The sequence below is a fragment of the Budorcas taxicolor genome, chromosome 9, assembly GCF_023091745.1.
Source record: "Budorcas taxicolor isolate Tak-1 chromosome 9, Takin1.1, whole genome shotgun sequence".
Lineage (NCBI taxonomy): Eukaryota > Metazoa > Chordata > Mammalia > Artiodactyla > Bovidae > Budorcas > Budorcas taxicolor.
This window is the reverse complement of record NC_068918.1, coordinates 80,254,611-80,267,737: the sequence shown is the minus strand read 5'-3', so window position 1 is coordinate 80,267,737 and position 13,127 is coordinate 80,254,611. Positions and strand designations below refer to the sequence as shown.

At 38.6% G+C, this 13,127-nt stretch overlaps 1 protein-coding gene across 2 annotated transcripts in view; it reads right to left on the bottom strand.

Annotated features, from left to right (window-relative positions):
- The window catches only part of ESR1 (estrogen receptor 1), a 281,593-nt gene that overhangs the window by 59,033 nt on the left and 209,433 nt on the right, over window positions 1-13,127 (bottom strand). The gene's annotated exons all lie outside the window — the stretch shown is intronic.

The window sequence follows — 13,127 nt, the reverse complement described above, 5'->3', positions numbered from 1 at the left end:
GAATAAAGCCTTAATTATAGACTACAGTAAAGGATTCCCATTGTATGTATAAACGAGCTCCTGAAGAAGCAAACCAAAGCAATATAGCAAAAGTTACTCAAAGCTATAAATCAAGAGTCGAGAAGTAAAAGAAGATTTCAATCAATGTATTCAAAGAGACATACCATGTACCTGGGATAAGTAACTTAAAATGGTCAACAAAGAGACCATTAAGAGGCCGTATCTTAATAAAACTTAATAAATATATCTTCATAAATACTACTGAAATTTAAGTCTATGAAAAAACAAACTTTATCTAAGCATTCAGATAAAAGTCCAAATCCCTAACAAAAGAAAGTAAGTCAGACTGCCATCCAACTTCTTGACAACAGCATTTCACACACAAAAAACTAAGAAGCAATTATTTAAAAGTTACTTAAGAAAAATGTGAGTAAGTATATCAGAATCTATACATAATTAAAGCAAAACTAGAGCTCTGAGAAAATTCTTTGCATTAATTACCTATATTATGAAATGAAAATAAATGAGTTAAATATCAACTCAAAAAGCTAGAGAAAGAATTACAAGGTTAACTGACTGGAAGCAAAAGGAAGGTCTCAGTAAATCTAAAAATATAACTGAATTAGAAAGTAGAAAACCAGTAGAACTAATAAAAATAATAAAAGGAAAAGAATTGACAAAATGGGGAAACCACTAACTGACCTAAGTTCTAAAAAAAGATAAATATACAAAATAAATTATAAGGTGGAAGTAACCATCAACCTAGAGAAAAAAATTTTCTAAATCATCAGAAACTACTTTGTCCACCTAAATGCAATAAATTTAAAAACCTTTTTGGAAAGCCATCCTTCCCTTGGAATCAGAGACTTTGGGCTCCTACCTCTAAAACAACTCTGCTTCAAACCCCAGGCTAGGATTCTTTTCCGCTTATAACTCTTAAAGCTGAGCATTTTAAGAAGTCTTTCCTCAACCTTTTGGATACTACTTTCTCCAATATTTTGCCTACTTGTCTCATGCATTCCACACTTTCAGCTAAGGAGATGGATGATTCAAATCTTTTATCTCCAGCTTTTAATCTCCATCTCTCTACTGAGCTCCAACTTTCTGAAGGACACAGCCTTCAGTACCCTCCTTGTCCCTTAAGTCAAACATATATAAGGAAAACTTCATCAGGTTTCTCCAACACCCATTCTTTTTCTGTCTTCTATCAACAGCATAGCCATCCTTTCAATTCCTAGGACCACATATGTTGAAACTTTCTTCATTCCCCGAACTTCCCACCACACCCACACTACATTAAGCTCTCCCTCAGGCTCTGCTCTCTTCAAAGGCTAAGAGGGACCAGGCACAGGCTCCACTTCACACAGTATTAAGTTTGTCCTATCAAACCTGGAGATGCAGAAGAAGCCACTTTCTTATCAGGGATATGAGTAACCTTTCCTTATTATCGTGACATGTCCATGGCATCATATTTTCCAACGATGAAGTCATGATGGATCTTAGAATCTGTGCCAGTGGAGAGTGGTCAATATTGCTGCTGTGTTTGTCTCCAGTCATGTCTGACTCTTTGTGACCCCATGGGCGGTAGCCCATCAGGCTTCTCTGTTCATCGGATTCTCCAAGAAAGAAGACTGGAGTGGGTGTAGGCATTCCCTTCAGGGGAACTTCCCGACCCAGGGGTCGAACTAGGGTCTCCTGCATTGCAGGCAGATTCTTTACCATCTGAACCACCAGGGAAGCCCACAATATATAGCAGGTTAAGCAACTGATTCTCTGCTGTGGCAAAAGACCAAAGAAAATACTGATAGTGAGCTTTTCATCTCTCTTGTGTTTGATAAAATAAAAACACAGGTAAAATAATGAATAAGAATATAAAATGACTTAGAAGTGTCTCTTGAAGAATCACAAGAGAAATACGACCCTTAATCTTTGGATTAGGAGCCCATAGGGAGAAGTCAATAATACCAAAGAAGAGACTGGAACTCAATTATAGATCATAAGGGCATATAACCATGACACTAACGATAAAAACGATTTCAACTTTAAGAAACGGAAATAGGCATACTAACTTCACTTGCTTTGAAGTAAAATTCTAAATCCTTGGCCAGTCATAAAATTAAAAGCTGTAATCATAGAAAAATATCCTAGCAGTATTAATACCTTGTCATAAGTAATATTTCAAAAATGTGTAAATTGTGATTTACAATTGTGATCAAGCACAGAGACTTGACAAATCGCTGCTAAAACCACATGTTGCCCTCCTACCAGTCCCAAAGGACCAATATATGGAATGATCTTTTAGAGCTACCTATATTAGCATGCATTTTTAGGCAAGATAAATGTAAAATGAGTAAAGTTATGATGGCATGGAAATGTCAAGAATGAATCAGTTTATAAATGTAAGTGTAAATCAGGGTTTGATTTTCCCCTTAGAATTCAGTTGTTAGAAAGTGATAGAGGTACAACTGATACAACAGATAAATGAAGAATCATAAGAGATTACTGTGGACAATTACAGGCCAACAAATAGGAAAATCTGGAAGAAATGGATAAACTCCTAGAAGTATACAATGTACCAAAATTGAATCATGAAGAAATAGTAAATCTGAACAAATTAATTACTACTAAGGAGAATAAATCAGTAATCAAAAACATCCCAACAGAGGGATGGGACCACATGGCTTCACTGGTGAATTCTACCAAGCATTTAAAGATAGATTAATACCAAATTCTCACAAACTCTTTCAAAAAATATAAGAGGAGGGAATAATTCCAAATTCACTTTATAAGACCAGTTTCATTCTGGTACCAAAACGAAAGACACTCAAGAAAAGAAAATTATAGGCTAGATCTCTGATGGACAGAGATGCAAAAGTCCTCAACAAAATGTTAGCAAACGAAGTTCAACAACATATTAAAAGAATCATATACCATGATCAAGTGAGATTTATTCCAGGGATGCAAGAATGGTTCAACATACACCACTTTAACAAAATGAAGGACACAAATTACATGATCATCTCAATGAATGCAGGAAAAGCTTTTGATAAAATTCAATATTCATTTATGATTAAAACTCTCAACAAAGTAGGTGCAGTATCTCAACATACTAAAGGCCATCTATGATAAGCCCATAGCTAACATCATACTCAGCGGTGAAAATTGAAAGCTTTCCCTTTAAGATCAGCAATAAGGAAAGGATGCTTTCGTCACTTTTATACAAGGTAGTATTGGAAGTCCTTGCCAGAGCAATTAGGCAAGGAAAAGAAATGAAAAGTATTCAAATCAGGAAGGAAGAAGTAAAACTAACACTATTTTCAGATTACATGATAATCCCCAAGAATATGGGAGTGGGTAGCCATTCCCTTCCCCAGGGGATCTTCCTGAACCAAGGATGGAACCCAGATCTCCCACACTGTAGGCAGATTCTTTACCATGTGAGCCACCAGGGAAGCCTGATATTATATTTAGAAAACCCTAAAGACCAAAAAACTGTTAGAATAAATGAATTTTGTAAAGTTGCAATCTTCAAACTCAATATATCAGTTGAGCTTCTATGTTGACCTAAACTATTTAGAAAGAGATATTAAGAAAATAATCCCATTTACAACTGCAACAAAAATAATAAAATATCTATGACTAAATTTAGCCAAGGAAGTGAAGGACTGAAAATTATGACACTGATGAATAAAACTGAAGATGACACAAATAAGTTGAAACATATCCATGCTCATGGATTGGAAGAATTAATACTGTTAAAATGTCCATAATACCTAAAGCAATCCACAGATGCAATGAAATCCCTATAAAAGTTCCAATGGCATTTTTCAAAGAAAGAGAACAAATAGTCCAAAACTTTGTATTAAACCACAAAAAATCCCAAGCAGCCAAAACAATCTTGAGAAAGAACAAAGTTGGAGGCATCATGTTTCCTGATTTAAAACTATACTATAAACCCATAGCAACCAAGATAGTATGGTAGTGGCATAAAAACAGACACATAGATCAAGGGAACAGAATAGACAGTGCAGAAATAAACCCACATGTATGTGGTCAATTAATTTGACAAAGGAGCTGACAATATACAAAAAGAAAAGGGCATTCTTTAATCAATGGTGTTAAGAAAACTGAACAACCACATGCTAAAGAATTAAACTGGACCACTATCTTATACCATACACAAAAATTAATTCAAAATGGGTTAAAGACTTGAACATAAGACCTCAAAGTACAAGCATAGGTGGTAAGCTCCTTGATATTGGTCTAGGCAATATTTTTTTTTTTATTTGACACCAGAGCAAAGGCAGGAAAACAAACTAAACAAGAGAGACTAGGCCAACCTCAAAAGCTCTTATACAGCAATGAAAACCATTAACAAAATGAAAAAGCAACCTACCAAACAGCAGAAAATATCTGCATATCATGTATCTGATATGGAGTTAATATCCAAAATGTGTAAACAACTCATATGACTCAATAGCAAAAAAAAAAATCTGATTAAAAAATAGGCAGAAGATCTAAATAGACATTTTCTCAAAGAAGATACACCGATGGCCAACAAGTGTATGAAAAGGTGCTCGAACACCATGAACCATCAGGGAAATACAAATCAAAACCTGGAGCTATTATCTCACACCTGTCAGAAAGGCTATTATCAAAAAGAGAAGAAATAACAAGTGCTGGGGAGGTTGTGGAGAAAAGAGAACCCTTTTGTGCACTGTTAATGAGAATGTAAATTGGTACAGCCACTGTGGAACACAGGATGGAGTTTCCTCAAAAATTGAAACATGAAACTACCATATGATCAACAAACTCCTCTTCTGGGCATTTATCCAAAGAAAATGAAAACACTACTTTGAAAAGATATCTGCACTTCCATGTTCATTGTAGCATTATTTACAATAGCCAAAATACAGAAGTAACCTAAGTGTCCAACAATGGATGAATAGATACAAAAAAAAGTATGTGTGTGCATATATATATATAACGAAAACTTATTTAGCCACAAAAAGGAGGAAATCCAATTCCACCATTTGTGATAACATGGATGGACTTTGAGGACATTATGCTAAATGAAATAAGTCAGACAGTGAGAGACACATCACAGTGGAATCTTATTTAAAAAAAAATAAACATCCGCCAAGCTCAACAATACAGAGAACAAATTGGTATTTGCCAGAAGTAGGGAGTGGGCAAATTGAATGAAGACAGTCAAAAGGTACAAACTTTTAGTTATAAGAAAAATAAGTTCTGGGGATGGTAATGTACAGCATTCCATCCCTGAGCTTCCTTGATGGTTCAGATGTTAAAGAATCCGCCTGCAATGTGGGAGACCTGGGTTCCATTCCTCGGTTGGAAAGATTCCCTGAAGGAGGGCATGGAAACCCACTCCAGTATTCTTCCCTGGAGAATCTCCTGGACAGAAGAGCCTGGTGGGCTACAGTCCATGGGGTCGCAAAGAGTCAGACACAACTGAGTGACGAAGCATAGCGATATACAGCATGGTGACTATAGTTAATAAAACTTTATTGTATTGAAAGTTGGTAAGAGAGTAGAACTTAAAATTGCTCATTATAGGAAAAAAATTGTAACTATTTGTGGTGATGGAATGTTAACTAGACTTATTATGGTGAACATTTTATAATATATACATATATCAAATCATGTGTTGTATGCATATGCTGTATAATGCAATGTCATGTCACTTATATCTCAGTTGAAATGAGAACGTGATGAAGGAGGATAAACTAGACAGGGATGATGTGGGATGTGGTGGAGGTTTGCTTACAATGTCTTGCTTTTGCTTGTATTCATTTGTACACCAATATTACTCCTCCACTAGACAGTGAATTCCCTGAGGCCAGATCTGCCTCTTACACATTTTTGCTATACCCTCCAGTGTCAGACAGAACCCTAGAGACATGGTCAAACTCAACAAGTATCTATTGAGTTGACTTAAACTGACTCCTAACTAACAGAGTTGAAGCTGTGTTATCTCCTTTTGACAATGGATTTTGACTGCATTCATTCAAACAAATGAGGATCTTTCCAATGCCAGCTATAGAAAGGCAGCTGAGATTAAAACAGATATGATAGGGAGATTACATGATTACCTCTATGGAGCATGTGTGACTTAAATAACATCAAGATATTTTAGAATTAAACTGTCAAAAACATTATGCTAATTACATTTTAGATCAATTAGCAATGTTTAATTGTTAACAACATATGGCAAATACAAAAACAATGTGGTAGGTAAACACGTAAGAAAAGTCAAAGCAAGCCTCTTACACAGGATTCTTTGGTTGGAATTATGCCTTTTCCTCCAGAGCAATTTTATATTAAATGGACATTTACCCTTTATAGGTTTATTCCTCTTGAAGAGTTCAAAGACTTGTGGCTTAGCAGCATATAACACTGTTCTCTTCAACTGCTTTTATTTTTAAGGAGCAATCATGATTTGAATAGTCTGGTTTTCACCTTTCTCCAGTAAAACCCCTACCTGTGCTTTCATGATTGAAGGTCTTGTTGGCCAAATTGATTTTTTCTAAAACTCCAATATGTATGTGTGTTGAATATTTTTATTGAGATATAACTCACATATCACATAATTGACCCACTTAAAGTATATAATGCAACTGAGATTTAGTCCAATAGATATTTTGATTCCTTTCTAATTTCTCTCTTCTTTTGGCCTCCATTTTTCTCTCTGCAGTTTACAGTTTCATATTTCCAGAGTTTGTCAGAATGCTACACCAAAGACTTTTACAAGTCAACCTGGCATCTGCTGTTGAGTAAAGGAAGGACTCATAACTGGAAAGAACCAATGGATACAGAGCCAGAACATAAACTGGTAAAACCCCTTGCTCCGTGTATTCTCATATCATGAATAAACTACAGTATAAAAGATATCCCAACACACTACTGTACAGATTAAAGAAGTTACATAAATGTCAGCTTCCTTTCTTTCTTCATCCAATTCTACAAGGTAGAGCAAAAAAAATAAATAAAAATTTATGAACTAAGACCTTGAGATCTGAGTGGGCCAAACAGGTATGCAAACCACTGCACACCTGGAAAGTTATGAGGGAATCCAGCAAAGCCACTGGAGTAACCAAAACTCTAACCCAGGACTCACTTTGCTGGTAAGTCGACCACTCCGCCATCCCCACCCACTTGCTGCCTCTGCTACTACAACATCCCCCTTCAGTAGGGGACACATTTTTCAGAGAAGAGAAATCTTAAAACAGGAGTATAAAGGGAGGTCCTCCTCTTTATACCCAAGAAACCTTTAAACAAATTACATTCTGAATTTATCAGCTGATTCCAGAACTTTCTTTTTTCACTCTTCCAAGTTAAAAAAAAAAAATCTGCAAAGAATTTACATCAAGTTTTACACAGGAAAAAATTTTAAAAGGCCAATAAAAAAAAAAAGTCCAGTAAAAGCATTGCTGGAAGCACTGTTTCATTTGCATGTTTTTATTTGCATGCTTTGTTTTCTGAAATATTGACAAATAACTCGAGCGTGTTCTTGCTTCTAGAAAATGACTTGTTTTTCTATTTAAAATGAATTTATGGTCTGAAAACAGTCAGCTATTTAGTAGAAGAAGCAAAATATCCTCTCCCAGGGCAGCAACCTGTTTTTCTCTTAAGGAAGAGAACTTATTCTGATTCCATGCCGAAAGTCAAAGAACTTTCTGTTGTCCAATATTATTTCCTACAGGCAGAGCCTCTTGATGCAGGAGTGATGGAAAGAGCCAGATCAACAACCTTCTGGCCAGACACTTGGTAGAGAGAATATTCTGCTTGTCGGATTAAACTCTGCTTTTTAAATGGATGAATAGGTTGTTTTTTTTTTTTCCCTGAGAGTGAATAGGAATTGAAAGAGAGTGCTTTGGCCTCCCTGAGAAATCCACAAATATTTCTCAGAATTTGTTAGCATGGAAGGCGCCAGCAAAACAGAATTAGACAGTGCTCTGCAAACTGGATGGTCTTATTGAGCTGGCAATCCACATTGTTGCCTCTAACATCACATCTGTCTTCCAGTGATAGTAAACTTAACTCCTGCGAAAACAAAGAGATCCCACAAGGAATGACATCTCTTGAAGCTTTTGCTTCTGTTTTTGGTCTCTATTTTTCCAGGTTGAGCGCTCAAACAGGACTCAATGAGGAGGCGCATTCCTAGTTGACACAGAGGACATATTTTGTGTTTTCTGGTGCCAAAACACACCAAAGGATTAGGTGCTAGAATGGAAAATGAGTTTTCTCCATTTCCTGATGACTTTCACAGGCGTTCTTATTATCTTTAACTCTCCTCTTGTAAAACACACATACACACACACACACACACACAAAGAGAGATTACTGGGTTCTCTATTAATACCTTATAATAAGCTTTATTTCTTAGTTTTCACAGAAAGAGATGACTGCATTAAGTGTTTGGAACTCACTCCTGCAGGCTATGGGGGAAGAACTGGAAATTGTGGGTAGGCTAAGCATGGCAAGGATAAAATTAGCCTTCAAGCATATGACTACCAGGAAAGTTACAACTACCAGAATCAAGCTATCATGGCCTGTCATCAGGAAGTAAATCAAGCAATAACTCTTTTTAAATGGTGCAAGATAGGAAATATGTCCTCTGCTCACAAACATGAGATGACAACCCAGCAGATTTTTATATTCCTATAATCACTAAACCTCCCTTACCCGTGCTAACACTTGAGTAATTACAAGGAAAGACTGGGGTACATTTTATCCTCTTGATAGCCTTGGAAAGCACAAATGCCTGTATTTGCAAAGAAGGTCTGAAAAAACAGAACATCAATACGATCTATTGCAGATAAATCCCTGTCTCCAGTTAGCAACATTGGTAATCCAAGGGTGACAGGACTCCTTAGGACTCCTGGCTTTCACTTGTCCCTGTGCCTATGAAGATGTAAGCACCCAAGGGAGACTGACTTTGCAAAGGTGGTATCACCAAGCTTGAGATAAAACAAAAATGATGCAGCTAACACTCATCTTAGCTGAAACTCCAGTACTTTGGCCACCTCATGCGAAGAGTTGTCTCATTGGAAAAGACTCTGATGCTGGGAGGGATTGGGGGCAGGAGGAAAAGGGGACGACAGAGGATGAGATGGCTGGATGGCATCACTGACTCGATGGACGTGAGTTTGAGTGAACTCCGGGAGTTGGTGATGGACAGGGAGGCCTGGCGTGCTACAATTCATGGGGTCGCAGAGTCAGACACGACTGAGCAACTGAACTGAACTGAACTGAACTGAACACTCATCTTTCGCTTACCAGCTCTCGAACACTTGGTTTTGAAACTCATGGATTTCTACAGCTTGTTACCAAAAGGTGTTTACAATGTGAAAAAGGACTGGAAAAGGGAAAAAGGGAGATCAGGATGACAGGCTAATCAGAGAGCTGAATGTTATCAGAGGGGTTGGGAGCCTGCAAGTCGAAAACATAAACAGTGTTCTCAGCTTTCACTCAAAAGCCATCTTCCAGATGTATAAAATTTCAAGTGAGTTACTGGTCACAATATTGTTTACTGTTATGACTATATCAATGTCATTGAAAGAAGTTATCTTCTAATACCAAGAGAGTAATTTAATAATATTGAAAATTTTTTTCATATTTAGGTACATGATAATAGAATAGTATAGAAAATTTTATACTATAGGCCATAATTTTTAACATATTTAGTATTAATTATTTACATAACTCATGAGGCTTCCCAGGGGTTGGCACAGTGGTAAAGAATCCACCTGCCAATGTAGAAAACACAGGAGACATAGATCAATCCCTGGGTCAGGAAGATCTCCTGGAGTAGGAACTGACAACCTGCACAGTGTTCTTGCCTGGAGAGTTCCATGGGCAGAGGAGCCTGGTGGGCTACAGTCCATGGGGTCTCAAAGAGTCTCAGTCACAACTGAGCAAACTGAGCACATGTGCACATATAATTTATATTTACTTATATATTTTTCTAATCACTAACATATATGTAAATGTATGTAGATCTTGAGGATTTTACTCGATAGTGGGTCTAGTGATGGAAGAAAAGTAGGATCCTTTGTTTATCCTCATTCAGAATTTAACAGGTCTGTGGAATCAAAGCAGAAATGTAAGCATGAACCAAGTGCATTTAGTCATTTGAAAAATCCTCTCAAAACATATGTATCTTAATTTCTTCCAAGTCTAGGAGGGACTAAGCCAGGAATTGTTGAGTAGCTCTGAACAAGAGGTGAGCGAGTATGATGACAAGAACGGTCGAAATGACCATCAGAAGATGTGGTTTCTCCTGACTCTGACATGAGCCACCCGAGGGGCCTTGGCCAGTGAAATTAACAAATACTTATTGGGGATCATGAAGACTTTGTTCACTGGAGGGAGCAAAAAAGACAAACAAGATCTGGTTCCTGCCCACAAGAATTCATGAGCTTGAAGAGAAGTTAAGACATATGATCATAACTTACAGGCAGAAGGAGAAGAAGAGCAGAAACCAAACCTAGTGAGAACTTAAGACAAAGGAAAGGCTACTTTCTGGCTGAAGAGGAGAGACTCTAACGGAAGGTTTTTCCAGAAGAGTGGCAACTAAAGAGAGCCTTAAAGAAGGTCCCAAGATTCTGGCAATTCTAAAGACCCAGGGCCTTTCAGAAGCAGTGGAAAAAAATCCTTGACGAGTGAAATTAAGTTTGTGGCTCTCAGGCTGACGTCAGGGTCCAGGTGTTTTCAGCCTAGACAAGAGCTCACCTGGCTCACTTAATCCCCAGAACTCCTTTTTGGACTCACAGTCACTGGCTTTCCCCATGACATCATTGGCCCGGCTCTGCAGATGTTCGTGTCTGTGACACTTGCAACAGGGATTCGTGATTACCAAGATAAAAAGTCTAGAGAGTACTTTCTAAAGAAGAGAGAAAGCCAATGAAAGCTGAGTCAGGAAGCATCAGGATCACAGCTGTGCCTTACAAAGAAGTATCTGGCAGCCCTCTGGGAAGAGACTGAAAGGAAGAGGGCTGATGGCTGAGAAAGAGACGTAGTAGTGGCCAGGCCACACTTTAGGGAGGGCTGATTTGGACCTGTGCTAGGGGAGGCCTGGAGACAAAGGGGAGTGTGGATTTCAGAAACAGACAAGGAAAGACTTGACAATTAACTGGATAACCTGATGGGGGTTGGGGAAGTGGAATCCATGGTTAATTTGAACTCGACAACTTCAGTGTCTAGGTGAATGTTGATGCCACTAATAGCAATAAAGAAAAGGAACAAACTTGATGAGGAAGATTCAAGGAGAGTTCTTGTGAGTCTGAAGAGTTTAAAGGATATTGCAATAGGAAAATCTAGAGTAGTGGTTCTCAACCAGGGACAATTCGGCGCTTCTTCTCCTGCCACACACAGGGGACATTTAGAAATGTCTAGATGGGCTTCCCAGGTGCACGAGTGGTGAAGAAGCTGCCTGCCAATGCAGGAGACCTAAGAGACAAGGGTTCAGTCCTTGGGTTGGGAAGAGCTCTTGAAGAAGGAAACAAAAACCCGCTCCAGTATTCTTGCCTGGGAAATCACATGGACAGAGGAGCCTGGTAGGCTATGGTCCATGGGGTCCAAAGAGTCAGACACGATTGAGCAACTTAGCACACATGCAGAGACATTTGGGGTTATCTCCAGGGAAAGGAATGCTGCTATGAGAGCACCTGGTAGGTCAAGTCCAGGGATGCTCCTAAACATCCTAAAACACACAGGATAGTTCCCCATAAGAGAGAACAATCCAACCAAAAATGTCAATAGTGCAGAAGCTGAGAAATCCTGGTCTAGAGGTGGTAGGAACTGCACATCTGGAATATGAGAAAGTAGGAGTTGAGAGAGATTAGAACTCTTAGTCACTCACACTGCAATGAGAGACAGGGGAGAAAATTAACCACAGTGAGAATATGCAGAAAAGAGAGATAAGCAGCTGCATGATAAAACTAGGCAATATCACCTCATGGCAAAATGAGTTCATTGGGATGCAGTGATGTCAAAAACCCTTTCACATCTAAAACGCAACCATTGATGAATGCTTTCAGGAAGTGTGTACCCAAGAAGATAAACATGGACTAGGTAGTCATCATGAAATCATGAGGCAGATCAATTCAGTCATGAATGTCCCCCAAATCCTCAACCTTCAAGATACCTTCCAGTCTATAGTGGGGAAACATTATACACGGTCTGTGATTTTCATTTGCAAATTTCTTATGATTCAGTCACAGAACCACATGACTGTAACAGGTGGAAAAAAAAACTTTTTTAAGAGTAGAAGAAGGAGGAGGAAGAGGAGGAGGGAGAAAAGAAGGAAAAGAGAGGTGAAAAAATAAGGTAAGAGGAGAGCAAAGGAAGAAGGAGAAAAGAAGTGAAAGGGAAACTTGACAAGAGAAGAGAAGGGAAAGGAAAGAAAAGGAAGACAGGAGAAGTGAGAAGCACTGCAGAGACATCCTTCAAGGAAGACAGACACGTGAGGGGCTCTACGGAACAAGACCAGCGGCCATTCTCAATCATTCCAAGAAATTATGATATGGGATTATATTCCATGGAAAGAGAGAGTTGCTTCTTGAATAGCATCATCACTGTTTTTCAAAAGCTATAATAATACAAAATGATGACATGGTAACCAATACTTATGCAATTCTCCAGAGTTAAATCAATGTTGCCAGAAGTCTGCTCCAGGGGGTTTGGCAGGTATGAGGAAGGAAGCCGGAGCATGACAGGAGATGGGAGGCAGTCTGGTGCTCCGAAAGGAAGAAAAGCGCAGAGATGCACTGAGAGCAACCTGGCGACCTTGGACTGCTGAGCAGAGGCACACAAAGTCAGCAAGAAACTTAAGAAAATGGCTCTTCCCCATTCACATGTTTATGGCATCCATAAAGACAAGGTATACCTGGAAAGAAAAGGTCACAGCGGCAGACCAAAGACGGCATCACTGATGAGGAGGGAATGTGAAGAACACGTGCACAGGGCAGGAGGCAACGCGTTATGCCAGAGCCAGACAAATCCTGAATTCCAATCCTGGCTCCCCCATCAGCTCGTTCCATGCTTGCCCAAGTAGCAGAATGTGTCTGAAACTTAGCTTCCTTTCTGGTAAAACGGGAGTGATA